This window comes from Marmota monax, unplaced genomic scaffold (genome assembly GCF_021218885.2).
Source record: "Marmota monax isolate L192 unplaced genomic scaffold, Marmota_monax_Labrador192_F-V1.1 WCK01_AAM20220418_F8-fsc00164, whole genome shotgun sequence".
NCBI classification, from domain to species: domain Eukaryota; kingdom Metazoa; phylum Chordata; class Mammalia; order Rodentia; family Sciuridae; genus Marmota; species Marmota monax.
In genome coordinates this window covers 1,622,918-1,637,436 of record NW_026693313.1, presented here as the reverse complement: position 1 = coordinate 1,637,436, position 14,519 = coordinate 1,622,918, and the positions used below count along the sequence as shown (strand labels likewise).

The 14,519-nt window shown below is 40.3% G+C and overlaps 1 long non-coding RNA gene across 1 annotated transcript; it reads left to right on the top strand.

Moving 5' to 3' along the window:
• Positions 1-595: 595 nt before the first annotated feature.
• Positions 596-14,087, top strand: LOC124100927 (uncharacterized). The gene is made up of 2 exons (XR_006854474.2): positions 596-719; positions 13,943-14,087. It is a non-coding gene; the product is annotated as an uncharacterized LOC124100927 (long non-coding RNA).
• Positions 14,088-14,519: the final 432 nt, after the last annotated feature.

Below are 14,519 nucleotides of genomic sequence, written 5' to 3'. Positions count from 1 at the left end.
TGTAGCCTAAACTTGCATTAACTTTTTATTAGCACCATATCATACTGTTAGCTTATAATGAAACTGTGGTCAAATAAAATCCCCAGGTCTCTTTCACATGAACAATTGTCAAAATGTATAAACAAACTGGTTGAATTAATAGCTGGCAACAGCTAATAGGGAAACCCTAGTGCTTAAAATGCAATTCTTTCCAGGCCAAATGTTTGCCCATCTTAACAGTAATTGCACAATGCATTTGCAGCTAAGGTCTCATTAAAACTTCATGCTCACCTGTGCTCCAGCAGCACAGAGGATGCATATGGGTTAGGGCAATGGCCAGGTGATTGCCTCCTGGGCTTGCCCAATTGTGAATTTCAGTTAGAGCCACATAAGTCTGTGCCTTTGTGCCATGATTTATTATAGGGAGTTTGTATCCCAGGGGACTTCAAGCAATTCAGAAGCAGCAGGAAGAGACAGGGAGGCAGGTGAGCAAAGAATTGAGTGACTGTGAGAGGTTTTGTGACACCTTGTTAATTATTAACTCTGGCAGTAGGTAGTCAAGTTAACCGGAAGGGGAGGGTGGACCTAATTAAGAATCCAAACAGCATTTCTAAAGAGCAAATACAGCCCCCAAACAGGCAGTTCTCATGGGGTTGACCACAAAGAAATCGTGCACCTTGCATCCAGCTGCCTCCATCACAGGAGACATAATAGGTTTGATGGCCAATTTTTAGCCCAAGGTAAGATGAATGGTACATAGAAGGGAAGGAAAACATAATTATTCAGACTACATGAAGGTAGTTGTTTAAATTACTCTTTTGTTCAGTGTAAGTCCTTGAGAGAGCACCCAGGACATGAGTGGTTTTGTAAGGACTCGAATACAAAGCAACTCTGTTCTTCACAACAATTGTGTGGAAATTATTAGAGGGCCTGGAGGGGTCAAGTAGAATTGAAAGAAAAAGGTTTGGTGAATAAACAGCCCTGGGAGGAGAAAGAGGAGCCCAGGTCCCCTCTGAGAATGCACAGACCTGAGGGGCTGGGTCTGTCTGGGGCTTTCCTGTGCAGGGAGGGGCTCATCCTCCTTGGGACCCCTCTTCCTTCAGGTGCCACCTGACCTCACTTCATCCTGGGTCTGCAGATGTGGGATAAAGGATGGTGTCTACTTTGTAGAGTGCTGAGGATTAAATGAAGAAACAGAAATAAATTTTCCAGAAAAACCACGTCTCCATAGCAGGAGCTGGATCAACAGCAGGTGCCCTGTATGCTCCTGCCATGAAGCTGGCGAGATCAGCTTACAGGAGGGATTTCCAGAGCAAGAGTCTCAGGAAGGTGTCCAGAGCCCACTTTGTGGAGCAGCTGGAGAAACGTAGCTTGTCTGCCCTGCTGGCCACTCACTGCCCTACCTTTCACTGGGCAGCCAGGGGAGTCCCCTTTACAACTACAGCAAGCCCTTCCCAGGCATTCCCCTGCCTCCCATAAATCACTCAAGAGGCTTGGAGAGTTTTCTTTTACTTTGTCTGTGAGAATGAAGTGTACCCACTGTAGGAAACTCAGAAAGTAAAGAAAAGCCAAATGATGAAATAATTCAACTGCTCTGAAACAACCCTCCTTACAAGGTTGACGTTTTGGTCCACTTCTTTCCAGACTTTTTTCTTTACATATTTATCTCTGCCTGTTTGAAAGTTACACACTCTGTTTTCCTCTTCAAATCTTTAACTTAACCAAAATTTACAGACTCTTTAATCATTCATATTACAAACAAAAGGAAATCTTTAGTGACTCCCAAGTGGGATGATAAATTTGGCATCTTTTACTTCTTGCTCTTCCTTTCTTTCTTTCTTGTCTTTTGAATCTTAAACACTAGAGTTAGTTACTGATACGTTTTAATTAGATATTATCTCTTTAAGATTTGTTATTTTGATATTTGCATGCCATAAAATGCAAGGAAATTCTCAAAGAAAAGGAGACAGGGCTGAAGCACCCTCCACTGAGACAGGCTTAGAATCCATAAAGAGACATTATTCACAACCAAAACAAAACAACTCCAAAACATTTCCAGGAGAAATTGGAGACAGTCCTGGTAACTGGAAGCCCTTACACTTCTCTTAAAAACAGTAGCATGGTGCAAATTTGAAGTGAAACTTGAAATTGTGTTCATGGTTCCTTTTCATCCAGCATCACCAATAGTTACTGTGCAGCTGCTGCCTAGTGGGGTTGGGCTCTAAGTCTTCAAAACAAATCTCCAGGGTGCTTTATAGTTTGCAGTGTACATTTACTTAATGCTTTGCATCTGCTCTCCATACTATCCTCTGAAAACTAGAAATCGCTGTGTTCATTTTTACATACCCAGACACTGAGACCCAGAATAGTTCCAACTATTTTCCCAGCTAGTTACATGGCACAACCCCGGTTCCTTGCCTGAGTCTTCTCCAAACCTGAATGCTCCCAGGGCAAAACAGCTCCTCTTGCCAGAAATATCTGGAAGGCCAGTGAACTCCATCTTGGGGCAGAGGTGTGAATTGACCAGAGTCTCAGTCTTTAGTTCAACAAAGCACAGTGCTTCATACACATGAGGGTTTCTAAATCCCAGGTTTTCTGGGAGTCTGTGAGTGTATATAATTGTCATCTGGAGAACACATTTATATACTTCTCCCACTAGTGATTTTTTTTAAACCAAGTTGAACACATCTAAACCTCAATTCAGTCTCCTTGCAGAAAAAAAATACATTTATTTAAATTGTTCAGCCCGAAGAATAAAAAATGGAATTTAAAAAAAATTATAGATGGGGACCTGAGAAAGTGTATTGACCTCAAAGTTTGAGGGGCAGAGGGGTTTAAAAACTGTCTCAGCTTTATCTGCTTCTCTCTCCATGATCATTTGCCTTCCATGCTACAGGTGCCGTCTCTTTCTGACATTAAAATGGCTGACACCCCAATTCTCCAAGATCTAACTGAGTCAGACCCTGAGAACTCTGCACATACAGTGACAATATTGTCCTTCTCTTTCTAAGCACTTAAGAGTCTTGATATAAGTCTCTTCTAAAGGATAAATAACCCCGGAAATTTCTCGTTCCCAACAAACTATCCTTTGTTAAAGAATTAGGATAAAAAGGAATGCAGTATCTCCTCAGTGGGAAGGATACAGGAAATGATATTCCAGTCCAAAGCAAGAAATTCAAAGAGGTTGATTCAGAGGTGTCTGTAATCATCTTTGGTTTGGGAACAAGTGATCTACCTTAATTTAGGGTGGATGACCAAGTTCAGTCTTCCTCCTCTATTAACTGATTTCCACATCTATTTCCAATGGATCCTGTCAGTGTGGCTCTAGCCCCAGGAACAGGAAGTAGGAGTTTAGTTCTCCGTGCCTTTGCCAAATGTGTTTTGATCTTTTGATATTACAGGTGATGAAAGTCACCTAGCATCATTACTTTTTTAGTAGGAGGTAAAATTTAACCTGTAATGGCAAGTGTTTACTGAAACTGTAGAATTTGTTAGGTTAGGAAATGGTTGCTGCAGAGAATAGCTACATTTGAAAGGAACCATTGTAAAATACTGTACTTACAGTTCAATTTAGGAAAGAAAATAGCAAGCCTTTCAAATAAACCACTATGCATATTTACTCTTACCTACATAACCCGTCACTGAAACTTATCGATTTACACGGGAGTAAAATTATTTATAACTTTATTTATGTCATTAAATCTGAATCACATTAGCTGGTCACCACCTTCTATTTTTCACAATTGTGAGGTATACATTTGGAGATACTGTAAATATGCTGAAATTCTTTTCTTACCTTGATTTCTCCTTAGATATTAAGGAATGTCAACCCTGGAGAGGCCCCTACTACAAGTCAGGCAATGAGCTAAGTGCTCATGATAAGTTATTTCACAAACTTCTCTAACCAAACTATTGTACTTTTCATTTTGCAGATGGAAAGCTTCAGATGAGTTAATTAATAATTAATGAGTTAAATAATATAAACCAACTAAGAAATGTCAGAACTGGCATCTCAATCCAGTTTTTGTCATTTTTTTTTAATCAACATTGTTCCAAATTCCCCAAGAATTAGCTCTGGGGAACTCTAAGGAGCCCAGGGTTGTAGTGAGGACTCCCTTAAGTCTCCCTTGTGGAAGTTCATATGCCTCCATTGATCAGTGCTGACAAACTCACGCTCCTGGAGCCCTGGGGAGAAATCAGGGGCACGCTAGCATGCACTTAATATAAGCATGGCATTTCCATAGCTGCTGATTGCATTTCCATTTCCTCACCTGTCACTCCAACCTCTGCCCAATCAGGTAATATAGCAAACACCCAAGAAGAGAAGCATGGAGAAAAGGTCCGCCCAATTTGTGTCTTTTAAAAGAATAAATTGTGTCATTTGCAGAAAGAAAACGTAGGGTAAGGACTGCCAATTCTGTCATTATTTCTCACTTTGGACTCTGAGGGTGCTAGGAGCAAAGGACACATTTGTCTGTGTTAGTGAAGTAAGTAGAGGGGCTGGAAGAAGTCTATGCTTTTGAGAAGTCCTTGGATGACAGGAGCTGGTCCCCTGCTGCACTACATGGAACCTTGCTTCTCTGTTAAGGGGCCGGGAAGGGGCGCTCATGTGTTGTGAGTGTGCACGCAGCATTGCCATCTGTCTGGGTTGGAATCCTATCTTAGTCTCTTTGGGCAAGTTATGGATCTATGGATACTCTCAGTTTTCTCATCTACCTCACAGAGGGGGATTCAAAATACAGCGGGCCCTGCACTAAGACTACAGTTGGAAAAATGCCAGTCACCCCAAGGGTAGCCGGGTCCTTTCCTGCCAACGTGTGCTATGACAGTCGGTGGCTTTGATGTCCTTGATCTCACTGTGCCCTCATTTTCTAATGATTGGGATCAGGCTCTTTAGTATTTTTTCCTTGTTAATTGAATGACTAGTTCTGGATAATGGATAATTCTCCATTTTCTATTTTTAGAAAGTGTATAAATATCTAAATTAGATTTAGGCAAAGTGAGCTGCGCTATTTGATATGCCGAGAACATAATTAGGTTGCTCCGTTTACCTACACAGTCGCAAGCAAACTTTAACTCATTAATCTGTAAAGGACTTTGATGAACCTTTGAACTAGATAAAAATATGCCAGTCATGGCTAAGTTCTACTCTATTCTTTGAGAACTTTCAAAGGACAGAAAGTGACTAATATATTTGGTTTTATAACATCATCTGCCAGCTCTGATCATGCCACTTTGAGATCTTCAGAGGATTCTCACTGCCTCTGAGTCAAATAAAAGGCATTCAGGGTGAGCTAAAAGCAAAGTGCCAGGGGTTGGAACACCTGTGCTCTTGTTTCTGTTCTTACCTTTTCCTTCTGTGATCTCGGGCAGATGTGCACAGGCTTCTAGGCCTCAGTTTCCACCTCTGTGAAATAAGGTACCAAGCCTCATGTCGGTGAAGATACAGTGGCGAATCCAAGGGTAGATCTGATGTCAGGTGTGGCCACGTGCCAGGGAGCACCAGGGCCTGACTTCCCAGCCCTGGCTTCTCTCCTTGCATTCCCTCTGCCTTCTAAGGGCCTCCTAATGTCTGCATCAGGAAAGTTCTCTGGATTTTTCACCCTTTGTCTCTTATGCTCCTGGTTCAGAGAACTAGACCTATCATTGTGCCTCCCATGTGGCTCTTGTTAGCCTCCTGTGAGGTCAGTGCCATCCCAAAGGCCACTTTTCTTCATTTTCATCTTGACGAGACTCAGCAAATCATACAAAGGTGCCTGAGTCCTGAGCTCTACCACCCTGCCTGGGCCTGGCTTTTCAGGCAGGACGAGAGCGCTGAGAGCGCCTGTCTCCATTCCCTCACCTGCTTGCTGCTCAAGGCCTCAACTCACTGCCCAGAACCTGCAGGTCCCTGTGAAACTCCCCTCTGCCCTCTCCAGCTAGCCAGCCCTCTGTGACCTCTGCCAAACTGTCCTCTCTCCAACTCATTCTGGATTCCCCTGCTAAATATTTCCTCAGGCATGATCCTTCCTATGTAACTTTCTTCCCTTGCAGAAATGTTTTTTAAAAAACAGTAACATAAATGGTAAGTCCTCAAAAAAGAAACTCAATAAATGGCCAATACCTATCTGAAATCTAATATCAACCTTACTAGAAGGCAAAGAAACATAACTTACAGTGAGACCCATTTTTCATCTTTCATATTGATGAAGTTTTTTTATTTTAAAATACCCAATATAATTGAGTATCTTGTGAACAGTGGTTTAAGTGTAAAAAGGCCCAGTCTTTAAAAATCCTCCTAAATCACATGTGCATAATTTCAAACAATTACATTTTAGAAATCTATAGTAATTTCTTGTTGCAATATTGTTCATAATAGATACAACTTGGTAACAATTTGTGACAACCAAAAATTGGGAGCTGGGAATGCAACTCAGTAGTAGAGCCCATAGTTAGCATGGCTTTGGGTTCAATCCCCAGCACTAAAACCAGACAGACAAAAAAATCAGTGTCCATTCAGACAATGAAATGCCACGTGAATAAGCACTAAGAGGATGGTAATACACATTTAAGTGAAAAGAATCAATTTATAAATAGGTATGAAAAAAAATAATCATAAAAATTGTTACCCCAAAATAATTTACTGAGTCCCTACTATGTACTAAGGTATACTGGGGATATGAGGATGTATAGAAAGTTTGGAAGAATGCACACTACATAGTAATAATAGTGAAGGCTTCTAGATGGTAGAATGCTTTTCCAGAATTTCATATTTTAAATGTCTTTAGAATGCACATGAGGTCTTCTAAATTTCAATTCAGTTGAATTCCTTTGCCAACCCTATTTCCCATATGTGTCCACTGAATATTTTATATATATATATATATATATATATATATATATATATATCACGTAATTACACATAATGCTATATTTATTATATATAATATGTTATCTATGTATATATGCATATTTGTGTATATATTACATATTATATATATGTAATATATTATGTATATATATTTAAATCAGATGTCTGCATTTTTAAACATTTCACATATATCATGGAATGTTCCTGTTCCATATTCTATTGACCAAATCCCACCTAGCCTCCTTCATAGAGGCCTTCCAGAAGGTTATCTTCCCTATGTGTGAACCCACATACTCCTCCATCTCTACCTTTCTCGCAACATCTAGACCTCTCTTCTTGGAATGACTAGATGATGATCATTGAGGGCCAGGCCGTATTGAAGTCATTGCAGTATTCCTTTCACATGACAGCACTTTCTGTAGTCTGTTGAATATATAAGGCCCAACGTACTCACACATATTTACATTCCTCTCTAAGTTATACATTCCTTGAGGGCAGACAATCTCATCCTTCTACTTGAGTGTTCACCAAGAGACACTGTTTTTCTGAACGTGAAACAGGCATGGAGAGCTTAGAAGGATCACCACCTAGGTCCTCCACTTCCATGTGTGCCCATTCGCAGAGTGAGAAGCAGGTGTTGTGGTTTGGATGTGAGGTGACCCCAAGCTCCTGTATCACTACAGGAATGTCTGGAGGTGAAATGATTGGATCTCGAGAGCTGTCACCTAATCAGTCCATCCCAGGTTGAGTGAGCTAACTGGGTGGTGACTGTAGGCAGGTGGGGTGTGGCTAGAGGATCAGGGTCACTGCAAGTGTGCCCTGGACAGAGTTCAACCTCCCTGCCAACCCCTACCCTTCCCCTGCTTCCTGGTTGCTGTGAGCAGAGCAGCTTCCCTCTGCTAGGCCCTTCCACCATGACGTTTTGCCCCACTCTGGGCCCAGAGCAAAGGAAGCTGCTGGCCATGCAATAATATCTCTGAAACTATGAGGCAAAACAAATTTTCTCTCCTCTCAGGTGCTCTTATCAGGTATTTTGGTCACAGTGATGCAAAACTTGTTAACACCACAGGCTGGGGGCGAGGTGTCCTGGTACTTCTTCTCACCTCTCTTTTCCTAATCATCCTTACTGAACAAAGTGTTCCTCTCACCCATTCTCATTCTTTGGAGCACTACCTTACGATGTAAGAGGCTCCTGGGTACAAAGAAAAGGACTCTGAATTTCTTTCTCATGGAACCACGTCACTTTTTTCAACTCCTTCACTTAAGAGGCAGCCACGAGGGCCGGGCTTCTTTCCATCTACCCATCCACATGGCAGTTTCGTGGCCTGGCTCTGAGCTCGATTTATCTATCATTTTGTCTTTCTGTCTTACAATTAGAACACAACTGGGGTATGGTTGTCATGGAATGCATATTAATGTATTTTGTTGAACCAAAAAGTAAAATTGTACATTCTCAGTTAGAAGAGGAGATTGACTTGACCTGTAGCTTCAACAAGAGAGGACTCATTTGTCATTTAGCTTATGTAGTGGATAGTTCTCATAAATTCAATGAGCTGAATCTGAATCTCCAAATGCTGACAACAATGTGTTTAAAATATGCGATAAGGTAAAAAAAATTATATTGTGTTAGCAAGGGACTTTTTAGATGAAACATTACTTTTTAAAAAAATCTTTCTTAGCGTACTGCATATAAAATATTAGCATACTTAGCCCAAGATGCCTCCAAGTGAAATGGTAGAAGTGATTGTTATTTGATAGGCTTGAAACTGAGAAAGACATGTGTAGTGTCTGGATTAAATTTTAAAATATTCCTTAAAAATACTTTTGCAAGTCATTTTATTTTTAAGAAATATTTTTCTTTCCACAAAATCGAAGGCAATCCTAGACAAGTTTTCAGTAATCATAAAAATATATGGTCATTCTGGCATTAGGCAGATAACTTGGAGGGAGGTAAGTGACCTCATTGTTATTTAGTTAGTCAAAAATTGTTTTTTGCCATTGCATCTACAAAAAAATTAAAGATGGGTTTAATGCCAGACAATATCAAATTTCAGCAATAATGAAGGCATTTGTAAATTTTAACTTTTATTTTTAGTAATTACCAGAGTTTGTAATAAAATAATGCTAATGATAAGTCAATGCAGAAAAATAATTTAGTAATTAACTCCTGGTGCCCAGGTGACATAATAAATACACACATGAATTTTAATGTACATTCCTATTTTAGGTGCAGAGATGAATGATTAAATATAATGGAAACAGAAGTTCAAGAAGAAAAATGAACAATGTCAAATTACTTACTGTGGAACAGCTTGTTAATATTTTTAAATTGATAATGGTGGATAGCAAATTGCTCTGGTATTTATACTCAATTTGATACATTTCAAAGACTGATATAATAGTTTTCTTTTTAAATGTCAAGAGTTATAATCTACCAGAAATTAAATCTTTTGCAATAATTTGAATTTGTGATTAAAACTTTAGAAGTCGACCTGAAACATGTATGAGGGTGTTCTGTAGTTTTCAAAATTCCTTAGGATTCATGAGCAGAGGTAGGTGATGCTCAGTGCTAGAGAGGCATGGATTCTCAAGCGATCATTCACAGAAGGTATAAACCAGTCATGCTATTTTTTCAAAACCTTGTGCAGATGAAGCCTAGGTCTTGGCTAATTTCCTCCTGTTTAAGAAGCTGGTCCACTAGCCATGGGAAGAAAGCCAAGACTGACACTGCTCTTGTCACCTCCTGCATGGCTCAGGAGTATGTCTGGGTTCACCTAAAAGTATAAATATAAATTCCCTTGAAAATATATTGTTCTCTGAGCAAATTTAATCCTTGTATGGGAAGCCTCTTTAAAATGTGTTCAAACCTAGGCTCTAGAACAAAGGCCAGGGAGAGCTGTGCCCAGGAGAGAGCCTTGCCAGTCAGAGTGGGCCAGAGAGTCCTTGCTCTGCCCTCCACAGTCCGCAGGATCTGAAGTCACTCTTCCTAGAGGAGGACACATCTCCTTCACAGCAGAAGGTGCTCTGATCATGGCATCCATAAATAAGTTACAGTATATACAGTAACAAATTCTGCTGACCCAAGCTCATCATGAATAGCAGGGGGGAGGAAAAGGTCAAGTTCACATTAAATTTGTTCTAACATTTCCAGGAAAGTGGGATGAATATTTAAGTAACATTTTCCCAGGACTCAATCTCATCTGATCCCACACCCTTGGCTCTTCCCGAGTCACTCTGCTCCAGACACAGGCTCCTCCTGCAGTTCCTCAAACACTCCCAGCTCCACTCATGGGGCTCACTCCTTCCTTGCATTCCAGTCTCTGCGGGAGTCACCTTCTCCAAGAGGGCTGGCTCCCCTACTGCCTGCCTGAAATAACACGCTGCCCACCATTCTATTGCAGAACTGAGCTACTTAGTGCGGAGGACTTCTGAGTCTTCATCTAGAACCCTCACAGGCAAAAGGGGCTTGTGAACATATGATTTATAGCAATTGTTACCAGTGAGTGGCCTTTGCCTTCCATAGAATTTCCTTGAAGACTCAGGTTTGTTTTATACACTGAAACAGTGCTCAGCACACGGTGGGTCTCTAATAGTTAGTGAAACATAATAAGATTGGCTTTTACATACTCATTGCTCCATGTCATTAAATATTCTTCAACAAAATAAATTTTAAAGATTTTTAGTACATATTGCCAAAGTGCTTCCCAGAAAGTTTATCTTTTCATGTTTTATAATAACTCTATAACATCAATCAAATATTAAAAAACATTATTATCACTAATTTTATAGTTCCAATGTGCCTTTCTCTAATTACTAGGATGAAGGTGTATGTTTTCTACATTTGTTTGTTATCTACATCTCTCCTATGATTATCTTTCTATAACTTTTACCCATTTTTTAGCCAATATTTATTAAGTATCTTTATATGCTTTGAAAGGAGAAGGTAAGAATAATAATTCAGGCTGTAGCCTCTATACCTTAGATGTTTATTTAGTTTATGTAAAAGTAAGTTATATAGGTACTAATTACTATGAGAAAGCTTATAAATTGATTTTATTGGAAAATAAGGAAAAAAATATTCAAAAGCTTTAAAAGAGCAGGACTGGAAAAACTTCTGATAAAGTCCTCAAGCAGCAACATTTAGTTCCTGAGATGTACGGCTTTAAAAATATGTCCATTGTTTCCTAAATGCCGCTGCTACATGTGCATAGTAGTTGGAAAAGAAGCAGAGACTTTAAAAGAGGAATACTCCCACTCCCACTGATCATAAAAAAGGAACAGAACAGAAAGGAGCCACCTATCACCTTTCTCATTCCTCCCGAAAATAATGGAATGGGTTAAAATTAACTATGCCAAATTGTCGCTATGATAATTGAATTGCAATTAAGGTGATTATCATGTGTGCTATTTGGCAAGGGAACTCAGAAATAACTGAGTCCTGCCTTTCCCTAGATACCTCTTGGAAGTGAGCTCCCAAGGGCAAAGCAGTCACAAGAGAAAGCCAGGCATGTCCCACACCTTTACTGCTGGGCTCTGCTCTACCATCTCTAACACAGATGACCAGTCAGCCTCTCATGGAGCACTCATGGAGTCAACGAGTTGGCTGTTCTTGGAGCATTCTTTCTGGCAGAGCCACGGGGTTATTTATTCCCTAGATCCAAACTTGGATGTCTAATTTTACCTTTCAGGTAGAAGAGAAGGCTGAATTAAAGCAGACCTCCTAAGTTGGGAGGAAATAGAACTGGAAGAGAAAGTGGGGAGAGAGGGAGGGAGAAAGAGGGGAGGGGAGAGGGAAGGGGCCTCCCCCCAGTGCTAGGTCTCTTGCTCCAAGCTTTCTCATGCCCACCCCCACACCCCATCTAGTGCTGCTGCTTGAGGCAGGGCAAGTCCCAAGGGGGAGGCAGAGCTAAAGATACCAAGAGATGGCCGGGATTTCTCCAAGGGGAATTGGTTGTGGCCCTCATTGACATTCTTCCCTCCGTGGAAGAAACACACCAGAGAGGAAAAATCCACTTGGAGCTCCAACTTTTATCTACTTGAAAGTTGTGCTAATACCAGGTCCTAGGGTTTGAACAATTGAGATCATAACTCTTTCTCCTTGGGGGTAGGGAGTTTGATCATCTTGCTTCATCTTTGAGGAGAATGGAGTACGGGTGTGGAGAAAGGGGCTGAAATATTTAGTGAGTGTCTCCTGGAGGTGCCATGCTGCCATGTTGGTCAGAGGTAAGATGGCTCAGGAGGAACAGGCCAATGTGTAGGAGGCATCGCCCTTTTTTTAAATGAGGTGAGAACACTTACAGAAAAATTAGGTCTAAAGCTCAGAAAGATACTCTTTGCTGCAAAGGGTAACACTTGAAATAGGGCCACCTGGGGATTGATTAGCCTGAAATTTTCCAGAACTTCAAAGGAAACTGAAAGTTAAGCAAGAAAGCCTCAATTCTCTGTAGAGTTAAGAAATTTAGGGAAATAAGATCCATACATCAGAGAGAAGCGATATTTTACATCCAGATTTTTATTCATTTGTTTTCCTTGATTGAAAAGGATATTTAACCTCAAATTGAAGTGGAAAATTTTAAATCAGGAATTTGAAACTAGAATGAACATTTAATCGTACTCCCAATTCTCCTACATTACAGAGGAGGAGGCCCATGTGGGCTCCCTAAACTAGAAGAGCATCCAGGTTTCCCACCTCAGATGTAGTCTTATTTCACTCTTCCAGGAGGGGATATATATGATTGCATCTTATCAGAGAGCGAATTTGTTTAAAACTGAAAGATTAGCCAAAAAAAAAAAAAAAAGAAAGAAAAAGAAAGGAAAGAAAAAAGGAACTGAATGTATATGGATTTTTCAAAATTTCCATATCTATGAATTAATGATGAATTGCACTATTAGAGTAACCAACATCACACTTAACAATCTGCAAGTGGCGAAGGGTGTGAGAAGCCCTTGCCTAGCATGCACAGGCTCTGAGCTTGAGCCCCAGTTCTGCAAAAATAAATATGTAAACAAATCAAACAACAACAACAATAATAGAAATTTTAAAATAAAAAAAACCAAAATGAAACAAAAACCCCGAAACAAAAGCAATCTAAAAATACATGATCCCTGACATACTCAGAAAGAGAAAACCGTGTTTTCTTATTTGTTTTTGTTCATGTTTTTTGGTGCTGCTACTAATCCAAGAGTACATACAGCATAAATATATAAGGCCATACAATGTAATATGATCACACTTTCTATTTGCTAGGCAACTCATGTTATTTATTGTATGCTACCCTTGCAGTAACTCAGTAAGCTAACTGTTGTTGCCATCCTCATTTTACAGATAAAGACACCTAAATGACAAAGAGGTTGAGTCACTCGCTCAAGGTCACACACAGTGAAACCAGGATAAGCCAAAGGAATAGAATAGCCTTGACAGCAAATGCTAGTAGAACCTGAGTTGGGAGCACTGTCACTCCCTGGAGTGGGATCTTGTTCTAAATGTACCACATCCACCCATGAAGCATTGTCTAGTGCATTATTTGGACCCTGGTACATGAAGAGGAAAACCTTACTAGACATTTACCCTGGAGAAGCCTTACTCGTCCTGTGATAAATTTTGTCTGAGATTGTCCTTCTTTTCATTTTGGAGGCCAGAGATCTCAGGATGGACTTTGAAAATGACCTCTCATAATTAGGTAGGACCATTATGGTAGAGGCATCTACTTTCATTGCTCTGGTTTGGGCTTTTACATTTATTTACTTTCCTCTTGGATACCGTTCTCCTCCCTAACACCTTCTCATCCTCCTTGTTACCAGGTAGGAGATACATTCTTTAACTTGCGGAGGCTGGTCTGGAACATGCAATCCTCCTCCCTCAGCCTCCCGAGTTGCTGGGATTATGGGCGTGCACCAATATGTTCTTATTGTGATCCACCTCTTATAGTTTGGACCTGGAATGTCCCCCAAGGGTTCATGTGTTGAGGACTTAGTCCCCAGCTGATGGTGTAGTTGGGAGGTGGTGGAAGCTTTGGGAAGTTGGAGGAGATGGGTCACTGGAATGTGTCCTTGAAGGGTCTATTTTATCCGTTCTCTCTTCTCTACCCCTCCCCCCCCTCGTTCTACTTCCAGACTGCCATGGGGTGAGCAGCTCTGCTCCACCACGCGCCCCTTTAGTGATGTGCTGCCTTACCACAGACCCAGAAACAGTGGAGCCAGGTGGCCACAGACTGAAACCTCTGACATCATGAACCAAAATAAATCTTTTCTCCTTTAAGTCGTTTATCTCAGATATTTTGTCACAGGGATTGAAAGCTGACTAATGTACTACCTTAAATCCTTTGTAGAATCATGATACATAAAAGTAAACTAATTTCTGGGATCACTTTTATTCAACAACAGTAAACCACTACAGCTTTTATTAAATGTGTAATTATATAACATAATGTAAACAGAACCACATAAGTATGAACATCAGTGTTACAAAGACCTTAGAAATAATTCCATAGATGATAAAGTTAATGCTTAAAGAGGCTCAGTGATCTGCCCCATGTCACTCAGCTAATTAGTGGCAAAGAAAATAAATGTAAGAGTAAGTATCTCTATACTCAGTTTATAAAACTGAGTCCAATGTATATAAAGTCTATATCTCCTCTAAGATACTAAGAAATAGAACTCTTTTAAAAAAATATACAAAGCATCTGAACAG